Source organism: Furipterus horrens, unplaced genomic scaffold (genome assembly GCF_987537825.1).
Source record: "Furipterus horrens unplaced genomic scaffold, mFurHor1.1.pri manual_scaffold_2, whole genome shotgun sequence".
In the NCBI taxonomy this organism is placed as follows: Eukaryota; Metazoa; Chordata; class Mammalia; order Chiroptera; family Furipteridae; genus Furipterus; species Furipterus horrens.
Genome location: NW_028327172.1, coordinates 75,134,949 through 75,149,595, shown reverse-complemented (window position 1 = coordinate 75,149,595; position 14,647 = coordinate 75,134,949). Strand labels below are relative to the sequence as shown.

Sequence of the window (14,647 nt, the reverse complement as noted above, 5' to 3'; positions counted from 1 at the left end):
AAGAAGTATTGTACAAATAAACAGCAATAAATAGATTCCAATACCATTATGATAAAATCTTAAAAATAGATTTATTTACCTAGGATATATATAGTGCGTTTTTACTGTGGCATTATTAATATTGTCAATCAGTTTGACATGACATTTTTATTTTGAACTTCTAAAAGTCAAAAGTCTTCACATTTTGACCTTGACAAATTATTTGCATACCTAAGATAATAATTCAGTGAGTACAATTGTTTGTTTCCTTCCTTTTTTTCACTTTTGTTTGTCTTCATAAGGATCTATTTCTTACAACTTTGATATATTCTTGAGACTTTCCACTAACTAGTAATTCATAATTTCAGAAAATTAGTTTGTTGGTTCCAGTCAACAATAGTTGTATCTTTTATTGGAACAATGGAACCCTGTCACCCAAGTGACTCAATGGTTATGTGAACTGAGAACTAGAAGTAAGGAAAAATATATCTCACTTTCATTACATGCAAGACAAGACAGCTCTTTTCTTCAAGAAAGAGAACATTTCATTTGGCTATTTATGTCCTTTTCAACACTCAGCAATTTTCTCCTGGATTTATATCTATACTTGGATAGCAAAAGAGTTGTTTTATCTGTTTATAATTTGTAAATACTGACATTTTGTCATATAGAGTTACTTCGTAGTCATTCTGTATTGTAAAATTCACATTGAGAAGGCATGGTAAATTCCAAGAGAATATATATATCACATCCTGATCATAACACTTCAGTATGTTTTGGACAGCCACAAAGTAGAGGACAGTGAAAAGAAAGAAGCAATGAATTACAGGATATAGAGAAAAATGTGGACTTTGTTGTTATGAATATTAGAAGCTACTTATTGTTTATTGTTGTAAAATTATTCATCTGTAAGGAACTTTTACCATCAAAGGTTTTAACTTAGAACAACAGTTATGAAATAAATTATTACGTAGTGGCATGTACATTATGTAGTGGGTGAACAACATATACAGTTGCTTATTAGACTTTCTAATTTTGATTTGACATAAGCATCAATTTATCTAAGTCTAAATCAAAGCAGTGTATCTTAAAGGAATGTTCTGCTGTATATGAGAAATTACAAGAACTTAAATATGAAAAAGAAAAATAAGATTCAGATGTTAAAAGGAAGTATAACTAGAAGTCATTTTCTTCTTCATCAAAAAATTTTAGATTTTTATTATCTTCTAAGATAATTATCTTTGTTTACAACTATTTTATCATGAAATAATTCCTCATTTTTAAATATTATTTTACACAAAATGTTACCCAGCATATTTCATAAATATAGTAGAATAAAAAGTTAAGGAATATTAATCTGAATGACACATAATCTCAACTTTAAAATGTTTGAATATCTGGTTTTTCCTAGTTTCCAAGTAATCAGTAGTATTACTGAAATATGTATGGAAATCAATGAGATACATACATTTCAACATATAAATTACGTAGTGGACATTGTCATCATGTCCCAGTAAAGATTAAATTTATTAAACAATTTATACTTATTCACATAAATTTTCAGCTTAATGTTAACTAGAGAAATATTTTTAGTGATGAAAGCATTCTTGACTTATTTGAAGAAAATCAGCAAGCCTAGTGTTATAAAGTACAAAATGTATTTTGTAATTTTTTCTTAAACCATTCTTATATTTTATTTTTTAAGTATATTTTGTTGATTATGCTATTATAGTTGTCCCAATTTTTCCCCCTTTGCCCTTTCTTCCCAGTATGACTCTTCCTTCCAGCAATCACCTGCTTAGTTCATGTCCATGGGTCATGCATATAAGTTCTTTGGCTTCTCCATTTCCTATTCTTAGCAACCCACTGATATTTTGTTCCTACTGATTATGCTTCTTAATCCCTGTACCTTTTCCCCCATTCTCATCCTTCCCCCTCCCAGCTGATAACACTCCAAATGCTCTTCATATCTATGATTCTGTTCCAGTTCTAGTTGTTTGCTTAATTTATTTTTATTTTTTAGATTCAGTCGTTGATAGTTGTGAGTTTGTTGTCATTTTAATGTTCATAGTTTTGATCTTCTTTTTCTTAAATGAGTCCCTTTAACTTTTATGTAATAATGGCTTGGTGATTATGAATTCCTTTAATTTTATCTTGCCTGCAAATAACTTTATCTGTTCTTCCATTCTAAATGATACCTCTGCTGGATAGAGTGATCTTGGTTGTAGGTCCTTGCTTTCCATCACTTTGTATACTTCTTGTCAGTCCCTTCTTGTCTGGAAAGTTTCTCTGAGAAATCAGCTGATAGTGTTATGGAAACTCCTTTGTAGGTAGCTCTTTGCCTTTCTCTCGCTGCTTTTAAGATTCTCTCTTTATCACTAACATTTGGCATTTTAATTATGATGTGTCTTGATGTGGTTATCTCTGGGTTTGGCTTGTTTGGGACTCTCTCTGCTTCCTGGACTTGTATGATTCTTTCTTTCACCAATTAGGGAAGTTTTCTTTAATGATTTTTTTCAAATAAATTTTCAATTTCTTGCTCTTCCTCTTCTCCTTTGGCACCCCTATGATTCAGATATTGGCACTTTTGGAGATGTCCCAGAGTCTTCTTATACACTCTTCATGTTTTTGTTCCTGTTTTGTTTGTTTTTAAATTATATTTTCTTCTTGTTGTTCTGGTTGAATATTTATTTATTCCTTATGTTTTAAACTGTTGAGTTTAATCCCGGCTTCCTTTCCTTCACTGTTGGTTACTTGTGGATTTTTCTTTATTTTACTTAGTGAGGTTTTCACTTCTTTCCTTATGTTTTTGCTGTACTCAGTGAGTTCTCTGAGCATCCTGATCACCAGTATTTTGAACTCTGCATCTGATAGGTTGGTTATCTCCATTTTGTTTAGTTGTTTTTCTGGAGTTTTGTTCTCTTCTTTCATTTGGGCCATATTTCTTGGTCTCCTCAATTTGGAAGCCTCTCTGTGTTTGTTTTTTTGTATCAGGTAGAGCCGCTTTGACTCCCTGTCTTAGTGCACCTGTTATGTTGTATGGCATGGAGCGTTATGACGGCAACCTACTTCACTGCTCTGTGACTCTGTGGGGCAGGGGCGGTGAGTTGGAGAGAGGACAGTTCTACTGCCCAGCTTCTGGAGGCTTGGCTGGCACATGCCCTATTTCCAGTCACTTCACCCACCTCCTTTATATTACTGGCATTTTTCTAGCTGTTGCCCTGGTGGTTATTCCCATAGTGGGTGGGTTTGCATAAGTTCTAAGCTCATGTGGGCCCTTTAAATGGACTCTCCTGAGTAACCAGCAGCTTCTTCTGCCACCCCAACCCTCACTGGTTTTTATAGCCAGAAATTGTGAGGCTTTATCTTCCCAGTGCTGGAAACCTCAGTTGCATGATCTGGCCTGGGGCTAGGATTGCTCACTCCCAAGGTAGTCCTCCCAATTTTTATCCACTATATGTGATTGTGGGACCACCTTTTCCACCACTGCTGCCACCACCACTGCTCTGTGCCACACTACATCCTCTCTGCCCCCACCCCCCGTCTCTACCCCTCCAACCCCCGGGTGAATTTGTCTTCTTTAAATCCTTGTTTGTCAGACTTAAATACAGTTTGATTATCTGGTAATTCTGGGTGCTTTTTAGTTCTGAGGGTACTTGTGATTCTTCTTGGGGTTACACAAGGAGGTGAAGAGTGTCTACCTACACCTCCATCTTGACTGGAAGTCTCCGTATTTTGTAATGTTTTTTAAAACTATGTTTAATTTATTATTTTCAGTGATTACTTAGGGATATAAAAATGTTTTAAAAATTACACTTTCTGCTGTGTATGTATCTAGAAACCTAAAGCATTTGTGTAGTGGGAGGTAGCTGAGCTTCGACTTAGTTAACCTTTGTAAAAGAGTACCATGATTTTACACAGAGCAGTACCATTTATGCAATTAGATATTTCAATAAATTACAAATATTAGTTCTTAATATTTAAGTACCAAGTTATAGGTTTAAGTCACAGTAATAGGCATGATATATATCTTTAGATCAATTAGCTACTTGCCATGGGTTTATGGAATCAAGAGAGTGAAAGAAATGAATTTTTGATTTTTATACTGAATAATTTTTTAAAAGCTATAATCTACATTGTGTGAAGAAGAAGCCCACCATTTTGAAGCCCACCATTCTAAATAAAAGCCATTCAAAAGCCCGCCATTCCAAACAAAAGTCGTCCATGAGGCAGCTCATCTTCCTCCACCCACCCTTAGCTGCCCTAGACTCAGGCAGCTATCAGGAGGTTGCAACTGGGCCAATCGCCAACCTGCTGGCCCTAAAAGGAGGCAGTTTGGCCTATCCTGTAATGTTTCCGCATTCCAAGCTTCAGAACTCCTTAAAACGAACCCCGCCCTGACCCTGGCTCTGGTGTCTGACTCCAAGACCCCGGCCCACCGTGTCACATACACAGTAAACCATCTTGTTCAACATTTGGCTACTGGCCTTCTCTACCTCCATCAACACCCTGAAACCTAACACATTGTAAAAATAAGATTCAGAATAACAATGAACTGAACTTTGTTTTAAACAGAGTACATAAAATAGCCTAGAATATATAAAATAATCTATTTTATTATAAGAAAAATTTGTAGTGTATCTACAAAAAGAAAAGACAGTTTACTGTTCTATATAAAAAGATATAGACATAAGATTAAGAGGGCTGATTTCTATGGGACAAACAGGTAGAGGTCTATGAATCTAATATGAGTAATTTCATGCAGAAAGAAATGAGGGTGAGAATGGAAAATTGCTCATAAATAAAAAAAAAGGTGAGATAAATTATGTTGGCAGTGACATTTGATAATGTCGGTACCAGAAAAAGTTTACAGGGATATAAGATTCAGGTGTGAAATGAACAAAGACTTTCATAGGCCTTTGTAAAATTTTCTGAGAAAGTTTCTAAAAGATGTTGTTTGGAAAAGTAGCAGAGTGTAATGAACTCATAATTTCCTCCTTAAATGTAAATTTTAAACATATGTGGGTAATCAAAACTGCTGTTGTAATTGAATTTCCAGGTCAAAATGATAGACAGAATTCACAAATTAAGCTCTTCTTCAAAAACCGTAACAAAATTATATTAAGAGACTGAAGAAACAAATAATTAAATGTAATGTGTATTATGTGGATCTTGTTTGGGTTCTGAGTCAAACAGCCTTGTGAGGTAAATAGGAAAATATAAATATGGGCTGAATTTAAGATGAAATCAAGGAATTATATTAGGTAAGATAATGACTTTATATTACATAATAAACATTTTCATACTTTTTAAAGAAATTCATACTTAATTCCTTTTATGGACTGGTGTATAAAATGATGAACTAACATTATGTCTGGACTTTGCTTTTAAATACAGTCCAGTTGATAATGGGTAAGAAAGAGAAGGGAATGGATAAGAAGAATGGCAAACTTTTGGTAACTATTAAATTTGAGTGATTGATATGGGAGTACAATATTTTCAAAAAATCATGACACAATAGATTTTTTGTCATTATAGGATTTTCTATACAATTCGATTTTTTGGAAAAAATACCTACTCGTATATTTTTGTGGAAAAAAAACCTGCTCATATATTTTTGTGGAAAACAAAAACCTTAATGAATTAATTGCTAGAGTACAATTATTAGGAACTGTAAAGTTGAGGCAATGTAAAACTTTCAACCATGCAAAATGTATGTATGTGTGTGTTTGTGGCACATGAATGTTAAAAATGTCAGTCAGTAGTAGTTAACAGGGTAAAAGAATGTGATGCAACAAGTCAGGCAAGACTTAACCAAAGAGATAAGATTTTATTTTAATCATAAAGTAATAACAGGTTGTGTACATATTGGCTACTCTATACCTGATTAGAAATTTGGTGATCAAATATATCACCTTAACTAACACTTATAAATATCAATTTTATGAATGAGAAAACTGAATCAGGTAAGTTGATTATTTGCCCAAGTTCACTGATCTCTAAGTAGAACAGGAAGCTAACTCCAGATCAACTGATCTCTAAACCATGATTTTTCCACTACTAAAATAATCAAGATAAGAAATAAAGGAATGGAGAATTGCATTTTATGACAAAGAAAAGCATGGACACATGCAGTGGTGGAGATACAGCAGAAACTTGGCAGGGAGTAGGATAGGATGAGAAGAAAGAAGGCCAACAGACCCAAGTGGAGAGGTCAAAGTGGGGAGGAGAGGGAAATCTGTCAGACCTATAAGGGAGAGCCATAGTAATGTGAACGTATTGAATTTGGGGGGATAAAAATGTTATTCTTCATTCATTCTGAAGTATAATTTTCAGAAAGATGGCAAATATTACGTAATAAAGCAAATGCCACCTAACAAAGAAAGGAACTACTGTAGACAGATACTTTCATGAAAGTGAAATATTTTAGAAAAGATGGTGGTTAAAGCAGTCCCAGGAGGATGCAGAAGTTTTGTCAAAATCGGTAATAGGAATGATGGATGAGCCCTCTATTTTTTTTTAAACTCCAGTGTACATATTATTGTAGTGGCACTCACACTATTGCTCATACCAAATTGCCTGCTCCTTTGTAGCTATGACACAGAAACGAAACATGTAAGATAATAGTATCTAAACAAATTGTGAACAAAGCAATTTTGCCAAAAAGTTTACATGGCAGATAATCCAAAATATTCTTATACCTTTATAATGAAGCATTGTCGTGGAATATGAATAATTATACTCATGCCTCTGAGAATAAAAATATTTTAAAAGATAACTAAAAAAACCACTATATCAAGTACCTCAATTTACTTAACCAATTTTTAATATATAAAAGTTTATTTACATAATAATGCTGACATGTAGAAATATAGATGTTTTATAATGTTGATATATAGATATAGATATATAATTTTCTTCATGCGTATGTTTGAGACATGTTAAGGGAGCTGTTATATGTGCAGGCTTTGGAATCAGACTGCCTGGTTTAAATTCTGGCTTCAGGAATTATTAGCTGGGAAAACTTAACTTCCCTAAGCCTCTGTTTCTCCTACAGTCAATAAGCTATATTGTGAAGTAAATGAGGTGATCCATGTAATGTGCCTGATGTGGGATCTGGCATATAATAAGTGCTTAGTTAAGGTCAGCTGATATTATTATCATTAGAATCAATCCCTAGAGTTGGACTTTCCAGGAACAGTATCTTTATCTTTATATTTTAATAGGTGCTCCCAATTGCTCTTCAGAAATAAAACTAAGTTACACTTTCCCCAAGAGTGCCATTTCACCCCTGCCTTTAACAATACTGGATTTATTTATTTAGTTTTATTTATTTATTTTTTTTGGCAGTAGGAAAAAAAGGTACTCATTGCTATTTTAATTTGCATTTTTGGATTACTAGCAAGACCTTTGGTTGTTTTTCAGCCATTTGTATTGCTAAAACTTAATTGTTTGTTCATCTCCTTTGTCTTTTCTCCTTTTGAGTTTGAGATTTTTCTCTCTGGCTGTTTGTGTGCATTTAGGATGATAAACCTTAGTCTAATATATATGATGCAAATATTTTATTCTATCCTGTCATATGGCTTTCAATGTTTTAAAATGTCTATTTTTTTAGAAGTTTATATTTTTTATATAGTCAAGTTTGTGAAATATTGTTCTTGTGGCTTCTGGATTGTGTCTTCTTTAGAATAGTTTTTATTCAGGATTTCGGATACACGTTTGGCTTTTCTATTTAGAGGGGGTCACTCCTGGGTTTGAGGCATACCATGCAGAACTCCTCTTGGCCGTTATCATAGACCAGGTCTCCCAGGAGCTCTAGCTATATTATATGTATTTTCTAGTTTTGATGCACATTGCCACTATTATTACCTCATACTCTCTTATGTGACCAAAGCAGTAGTCTTTTTTGTTTGTAAAATAACTTGCTAAAGCATCCAATTAACACTCTTATTTAGTTAAACTAGTATGCTTCAATTAGCCCTCTGTAAAAGACATCACTATTCTGGCCATTTCAGAAAATAAATTATTGCAGAACCAAATGGTTATATTAGTAAGATGTTAAAAAATCTCAGATATAATTATTTTTGTCAGTTGAAATATAACCTTAATTTTAATTTTTTTAAATATGCACCTCACAGCTGAATCATTTTTTAATGATGTCCCAAGGATCCAAACATTTGATTCTATTACAAAAAATGATAAGCATTTATAAGAAGCACTTTCAATTAATTTATTCAAATTTAAACTGGCACAATTTGGGAGATAATTCTACAGGAATTAATTTGGGGTAATGACAAAGTGCTCACCCATAATTCAATTGAAAAATATTTTTAACTTTAGTAACTTCTAAGAGAAAAAAATATACTCTGATTTTCACAAAGAGACCTTTTTGAAATTTTCTGTCATTGAATTTTATGAGAGTTAAATGATAATATAAGTTAATTGGCTTCTTAATCTTTTTCTCAATATCAAATAGTAATATCAGTGTTATTACAGAATTATAATTTTTTGGCTACTTCTGTTTTTCATTTCTAATGCATCAGTATTTCAAATAGATTCTTTGCTGTAGTTAACTTTTGTTGTATCATTAAATACAAGGTCAATAACTATAGTATGGGCTTAGAAGTAATAGGTGATTATACAGTATAATCTTTATATTGTAATCTGTAGGTAAAAAAAAGAAAGCCCCTTGGCCTCCTGTGACTCATGAACTTTTCTAAAAATGTGTTCCTTTAGCTTAAGAAATAAATAATTGACTGTTGTATTTTATACATGTAAATAGGTATAGTATGTTCTTATGAATTATTTATCTGAATACTTATCTGAAATAATAATAACTAAAAACTAGATGATTCTTACTGTGTACCAAGCATCATTTTAAGTGCTTTACACACATAAACTTAAGACTCAAAACCATCTTATGAGATATTTTTATTCCCATTTGACATAAAAAAGTGAGCCTCTCTGAGTGTTCAATAACTTGTCCTAATGAGACCTTTTTGAAATTTTAATAATTTTAAAATTTTTGAAATATTAAATGGCAGAGCCAAGATTTGGACCAAATATGCTGGCTCTGATTCCAGGTTTTTAACTATTAGTCTATCAAAGAGATAAGATTGGTTATGAAGAATAGGACAGATGGCAGACTTGGTGGGGCCCTGCAAGTAGCCAGGGCATAGTATGAGATGTTGGCAACTGGAAACAGAAAGAGCCCAGAAAGTAGAAAGCACAGGTGTGACATGATTTGGACAAGTATTATATATAAACAAAACTATGACTTCATGTGTTTAATAGAGCCAGAATAAAATATATAACATACTGCTAATATCTCAATTCTCACTGGAATTTAAAAACCCCACTTTGAGGAAAATTTTATGTCAAAATGACCCCATGAGTATTCATACAAAATTAAGAATATGTTAACAGATCATACCTATTTGTGAGACACTTACTACAATAAATTTAATGTTGATAAAACATTTCCACAGAAGGAAAGTAGCACAAATTCTGTCTCCATGCCAATTTTGAAGGAACATTTATGCTTACTTGCATGCAGGTATGTAATGTATGGCTGCTGTTGGCTAATAAGGATTCTGGTCATAGAATGCAGCTGGACAAGGAATAACAACTAGTGATCAGCCAAATGAAATGCAGTTATTCATCAACCAAGTGCTAGTCCAATTTGTATATATGATTTTAATGTTTTTCTGTATAGAGACAAAGTAGTAGCTATTAATAGGTGAGGCTGTGTATTGAGTAATTTTGAACCATGCCCTGAAAGGTTTTTTTAATGTAGATATTAATGACAATGTATTAATAATCATTGTCTCTTGCTTATAAAGGAGGAAAAAATGAAAGAAATCATTTTAGTTAAATTTAAATATCAAAAATAAATTTATTTTTTAATTTATTGTATCTTATTTTTCACTAGTCCATTTAAATAATATTTGTTGCATATCAATTATGTACCAGGTCCCATGTTATTGCAAAAATATATTTCTCTAAATGTTTATAGTTGTTGGTTTTTTGGCTTTTGTTTTTGTTTTTTTTTTTTTTTTACTCTCTATGGAAAACTAGGAGCAGGGAATGGGTAAGATAACAAGAAATAAACTATATTTTATCAAAGAGTCAGCCATGTAGATAATAACATAAGTGCATCCCTTTATGACTTCTGAATTGACTGAAAAACCTAATTTTTATTTTTTTGATATGAGATAATGCATATATCTAACTGCAACAGTGTGTAGCTTAAAGGAAGTGCTCAATAAATATTTGCCGCTATTTTTTTTAATATTATTCTAACTGTATAATTACATTACTGAAAAGAATTATTTTGGTATGTGTTGTTTCTCCAAAATTTTTGAATTAGTTATTAAGAAAAGAATAGCTTAATAAACACTGTGGTTCCCTTACTTAAATTACACTTTCATTTTCATTGTTGTTTTTAACTTCTTAAACTGACCATCTCTTTGCCTTACAATAAATATCATTTAATTTTCTCATTTGTTTTTACTTCAAAATAACTCTTAATTCTTTAATCATGCTTAAACTTTCAAGTTCTTAAGCACCTCCCTAAATCAGTTAGGTGCTTTCTCCACTGTGTATTGAAATACATGGTCTCAGAGTCATTTAGTCTCTTCATTTCCTCATGTGGAAACATGAAACAAAAGGCATGATGTGGTTCCTACAACGAGCTTCTCTAGCAATAGAGCAGATACTTTCAAAGCCATATAAACTAACTGCACATATTCATAGCTACTTCAAATATACATACCATAGAAAAGGTAATCCAACTTCTTAATATTTTTAATTTTAAAAAGCCCAAGCAACTATGTACCTTGTGCTGGATTTCTCTTGCTCTCAGCAAAGGAAATGGTAAAGTACCACTTATAGAAATACCCAATATTTATTTTCTCTGGATTTAATGCATATTAGAGAGTATGATATAAACCACTATGGTGATAAGCAGTGTTGGTAACTGGAAAAGGCGGTGAAAGCATAGAAATCAAAGTGCTGTAGAGTGGAAATGAAGAGGAAGTTATCAAAGATGGTCCTAATCCCTCTCATCCTAGAAGACTGTTTTGAAAAATAGCTTAGAAAGAAGTGGCATCTTGTTTTTGTTTGTTTGGTTTTTACTATTTTGAATTATACAAGTAATCCTTTAAAATTTTTTAAATATTAAAGAATAACTAACAGTCTTTTGAGTTCTACCGTATTCTAGTTTTCTCAGGGTCTTCCCAAAATGTGTTATAATTTTTGAATAAAAAATTAGTTCATAAAATAACTTTGGTAGCACTATAGCTCCCATAAAATGTATATTAACAAGTTATATCCATCACTTCGATCAATTTTTTATCTTTTGTGTGTACATCTATGCTAACCAATGTGATTTAAAAGGCAAATAAGACTCCTAATCCAAAAATCTTTCCTGGAGTTTCTTTCATGTTTCCAACCTTTTGCTGGACATTGTTAACTAGAGGACCCAGGCACCACAAAGTCCAAAAAAATTTACCTTCTATCATTTGCTGTTTCTCTTAGAGTTTGTATATTTTAGTCACATATATAAAAAAACTTGTACTCACTTTTATAACATCTGCCACACTTGCTCATTTAGTCAGCCACCAAAACCTGATCGTCATTGTGATACCCTTATAGGTCCTCTCTTATTCTGTCTCCCCACTTCCACTCTTGCTTTACACTAATCACTTTGGACCTCAATCTACTCTCCATGCCAGTTAAATATCTAACTTTATATGTACAATAATAATATTATATGTAATATATATATAGTCTTATACATATAACATGACATATATAAAGTGTCATACATATGTATCTATACACAGAAATAGTTTGTTTACCATACCATTGCTTTCAAAATTATTTCATTTTCCTCTTTAAACTCACCCATACAGGACATGCAGGCACATCAATGTACCTTTATTCACTCTGTCCTTTCTGTCAGTAATACTTTAAACAAACTTTTTTTTTTTAAGTTGAGCTTTTTTATGAGCAATGTGCTCTCTAGCCTTGGAGACAGAATCTTGAAGACTTGGGTTGAATTTTTCAAGTGACTGAGAGGCTTGGGATCCTGGCTGGTATCAGGGCTCCCACAGCGTCAACTGGGGTCAACTCCACCAGGACTGAAAGGCAATAGGGAGATGAGGTAGGGAAGAGAGGCGAGAATGTGGGAAAGGGAGGTGGTAGAAATGGGAACAGAAGGGGTGAGGTGTGAGGGAAGGAAAGGGAAGGGAAGGAGGAAAGGAGGAAAAGTGAAGCAAGGCCTGGCTGTAGCCGAAGCCAAGCCAGAGGTAGTCAGGTTGGTAGCAGGAGAGGCTCAAAAGGGAGCCTCCTGGGAAGTGCAGGAAGCCACGATGGCCTGTTTCAGCTGCTCATAAGTGACGAACATCACAATGTTCCAGGAACCCAAAAGGAGAAAGAAGGGCATTAACCCTTTGTAGAAGGCTCAGGGACCCTCGTTCTGGAGCATGATGGGGGCAGAGTGGCCAGTGCTGCTGTACTGGCCGAGGGAAGAGTTCACATATCTCAACTTGACTACGTCCACTGGGGAGGCAATGATGTGGTGCAGAAGCCTGCCCCAAAGGCAGAGTGAAGTGACAAGAAAGGTCATCTGTCATGAGGCTGGCCTTTAGGAGGGCATCCTCGATGAGGTCATAGGGCACCAGCTCAGCACAGTGGACAATAGCATTATGAACAATACTGAGCGAGGTCCCTTTCCAAAGTCCCCAGAACCCTTCCTCTCAGGCAGTGTTCTTCAAGTAGGCATCAACAGTGCTTTGGTATCTCTGGCTACCTCCAGCCTAGGCCTGAGCCTGGAACCAGACAGTTACCACATCAGGGGCCTGAGCCACAGCCACAGCCACAGCCAAGGCATCGGTGGTGCTGCCTGCTAGGAGGCGGCTCCCGATGTCGACATGCTCAGTGCTCAGAGCCCTTGGTGTAGAATTGCTTGACAGAGTCGTAGAGGCTGACTTGGACAAAGATGAAGCTCCTCTGGCCCTGCAGACTGGCAAACAGCCAGTTGTAGAGGCTGCGAGCACAGTATTTGTGCACCAAGGCTGGGATGGTGCTGTACACTGGCTGAAGCTCGCATGCCCCCTGCCTTTCTCCTTGGATCTGCAGGCGGGTTTTAGCGGTATCCAGGGGAAAGATGAGATCTGCAATGCGGGCAGCTGTGCCAGTCCCCACGAACTTCACAGTGGCAGTAGGGGGCACCTCTGTGGCCTTAAACACAACCATGATGCTGATTTCCTGCTACTTCCCAGGAGATGAAAAAAAATTGAGGAAGGGTCAGGGTCATTTTCCTTTTTAAACTCAGCCATACAGGGCGTGCACTCACACATCCGTGCCTTTATTCGTGCTATCCTTCCTGCGTGGAATACTTTACCTACACTTTTAGACAAATAAAATCTTATACTGTCTTTCATAAGATGAGCTGCTCTTCCTCAAAAAGAACATTTCGGTCATCTGTCACAAGACTAATCACAATGTGTGTGCTTCATGGATCACTTATTGGCCTCCCCAACTCTATTCCCTCATCAAACTTGGAGATCAGAGACTTTACACACATGTATATGACATATGTTGTTTTGTAGGTCAGGAACCCAGCAGAATGCCAGTTCATAGTAGGGATGTACTAAGTTTGTGAGTAAATATTATGTGTCACAATGTTTTTATATACCACTTGATTTTGTATTGTCAGTCTAATCATTCTTAAAGAACTTTCTTAAGTGGGATCCAAGATGTACATTTTGCAAAGTTGTTTCCACGGGCTTCTGAATATAGTTGAGTACACCTGTTTTATGTATTTTAAATAGATGTCTATTTTTTCTATACCCAATGGGAGAATTGTTTAAACTCACCCTGCAGACTCTCAAACAATCACCTCTCTTCCCTTAAAATGAGATGGGGATGGTAAATATAAGGCATAATACAAATTTAAGACAACCTCCACAAAAAATTTACATTACTTCTAGATTCTGGAAGGAGACCAAGAACCTTAAGGTGTATTGTGCCTTTGTATTCAAGTATACCATGCACATAATCCTGTTGTGTTTACACTGATTTATTTTACGATAACTTAATTCCCATGGACAATTTACTGTAATATTTAAAAATATATCACATTTTTAGAATATTTTAAAGTTCATATTTTGCCTTCGAGTGCATTGTCACATTTTAATTAGAGCACCTAAAGATGGAGGCTCTGCATAATGATCTTCCAGATGAGAAATGCTGTACACAGAAAGTGGAAGTGAGTGGTTAAGACCACCAAAGCTAAGGCAAGTGATCTAGTTATACTTTTGATTAGTTCTACATCTATTAAAATATTTCAATTTCTCAGCAGTTAACAGTGTATGGAACAAACATAATTTTGGTGATTAAATCTTCAGTTCTAGGTGCCTTTGTGTGTTTCTTACATTAATGTATTTATGATAAATCTCTAATAACCTTAGATAACATTTTAAAAGTTGAATTGGTAATAAGTAGAACATCTTTTTTTCATGACAGTTAAAGTCATATCAGTACTTGTGTTCTAAACAACCAAACACAGGTGGGATCAAAGCCAATGTTCTCTATATTTGTTTATTATTTCTGCCATGACAAGTTATCACAAATTTAGTGGCTTAAGACGGCACAAATTTCT

The 14,647-nt window shown here is 34.4% G+C and overlaps 1 protein-coding gene and 1 pseudogene across 2 annotated transcripts in view; one reads left to right on the top strand and one right to left on the bottom strand.

Moving 5' to 3' along the window:
- The window catches only part of LOC150018845 (glutamate receptor 4), a 430,718-nt gene that overhangs the window by 52,477 nt on the left and 363,594 nt on the right, over positions 1–14,647 (top strand). The window lies entirely within an intron of this gene.
- Positions 12,317–13,284, bottom strand: LOC150018847 (dicarboxylate carrier SLC25A8 pseudogene; annotated as a pseudogene).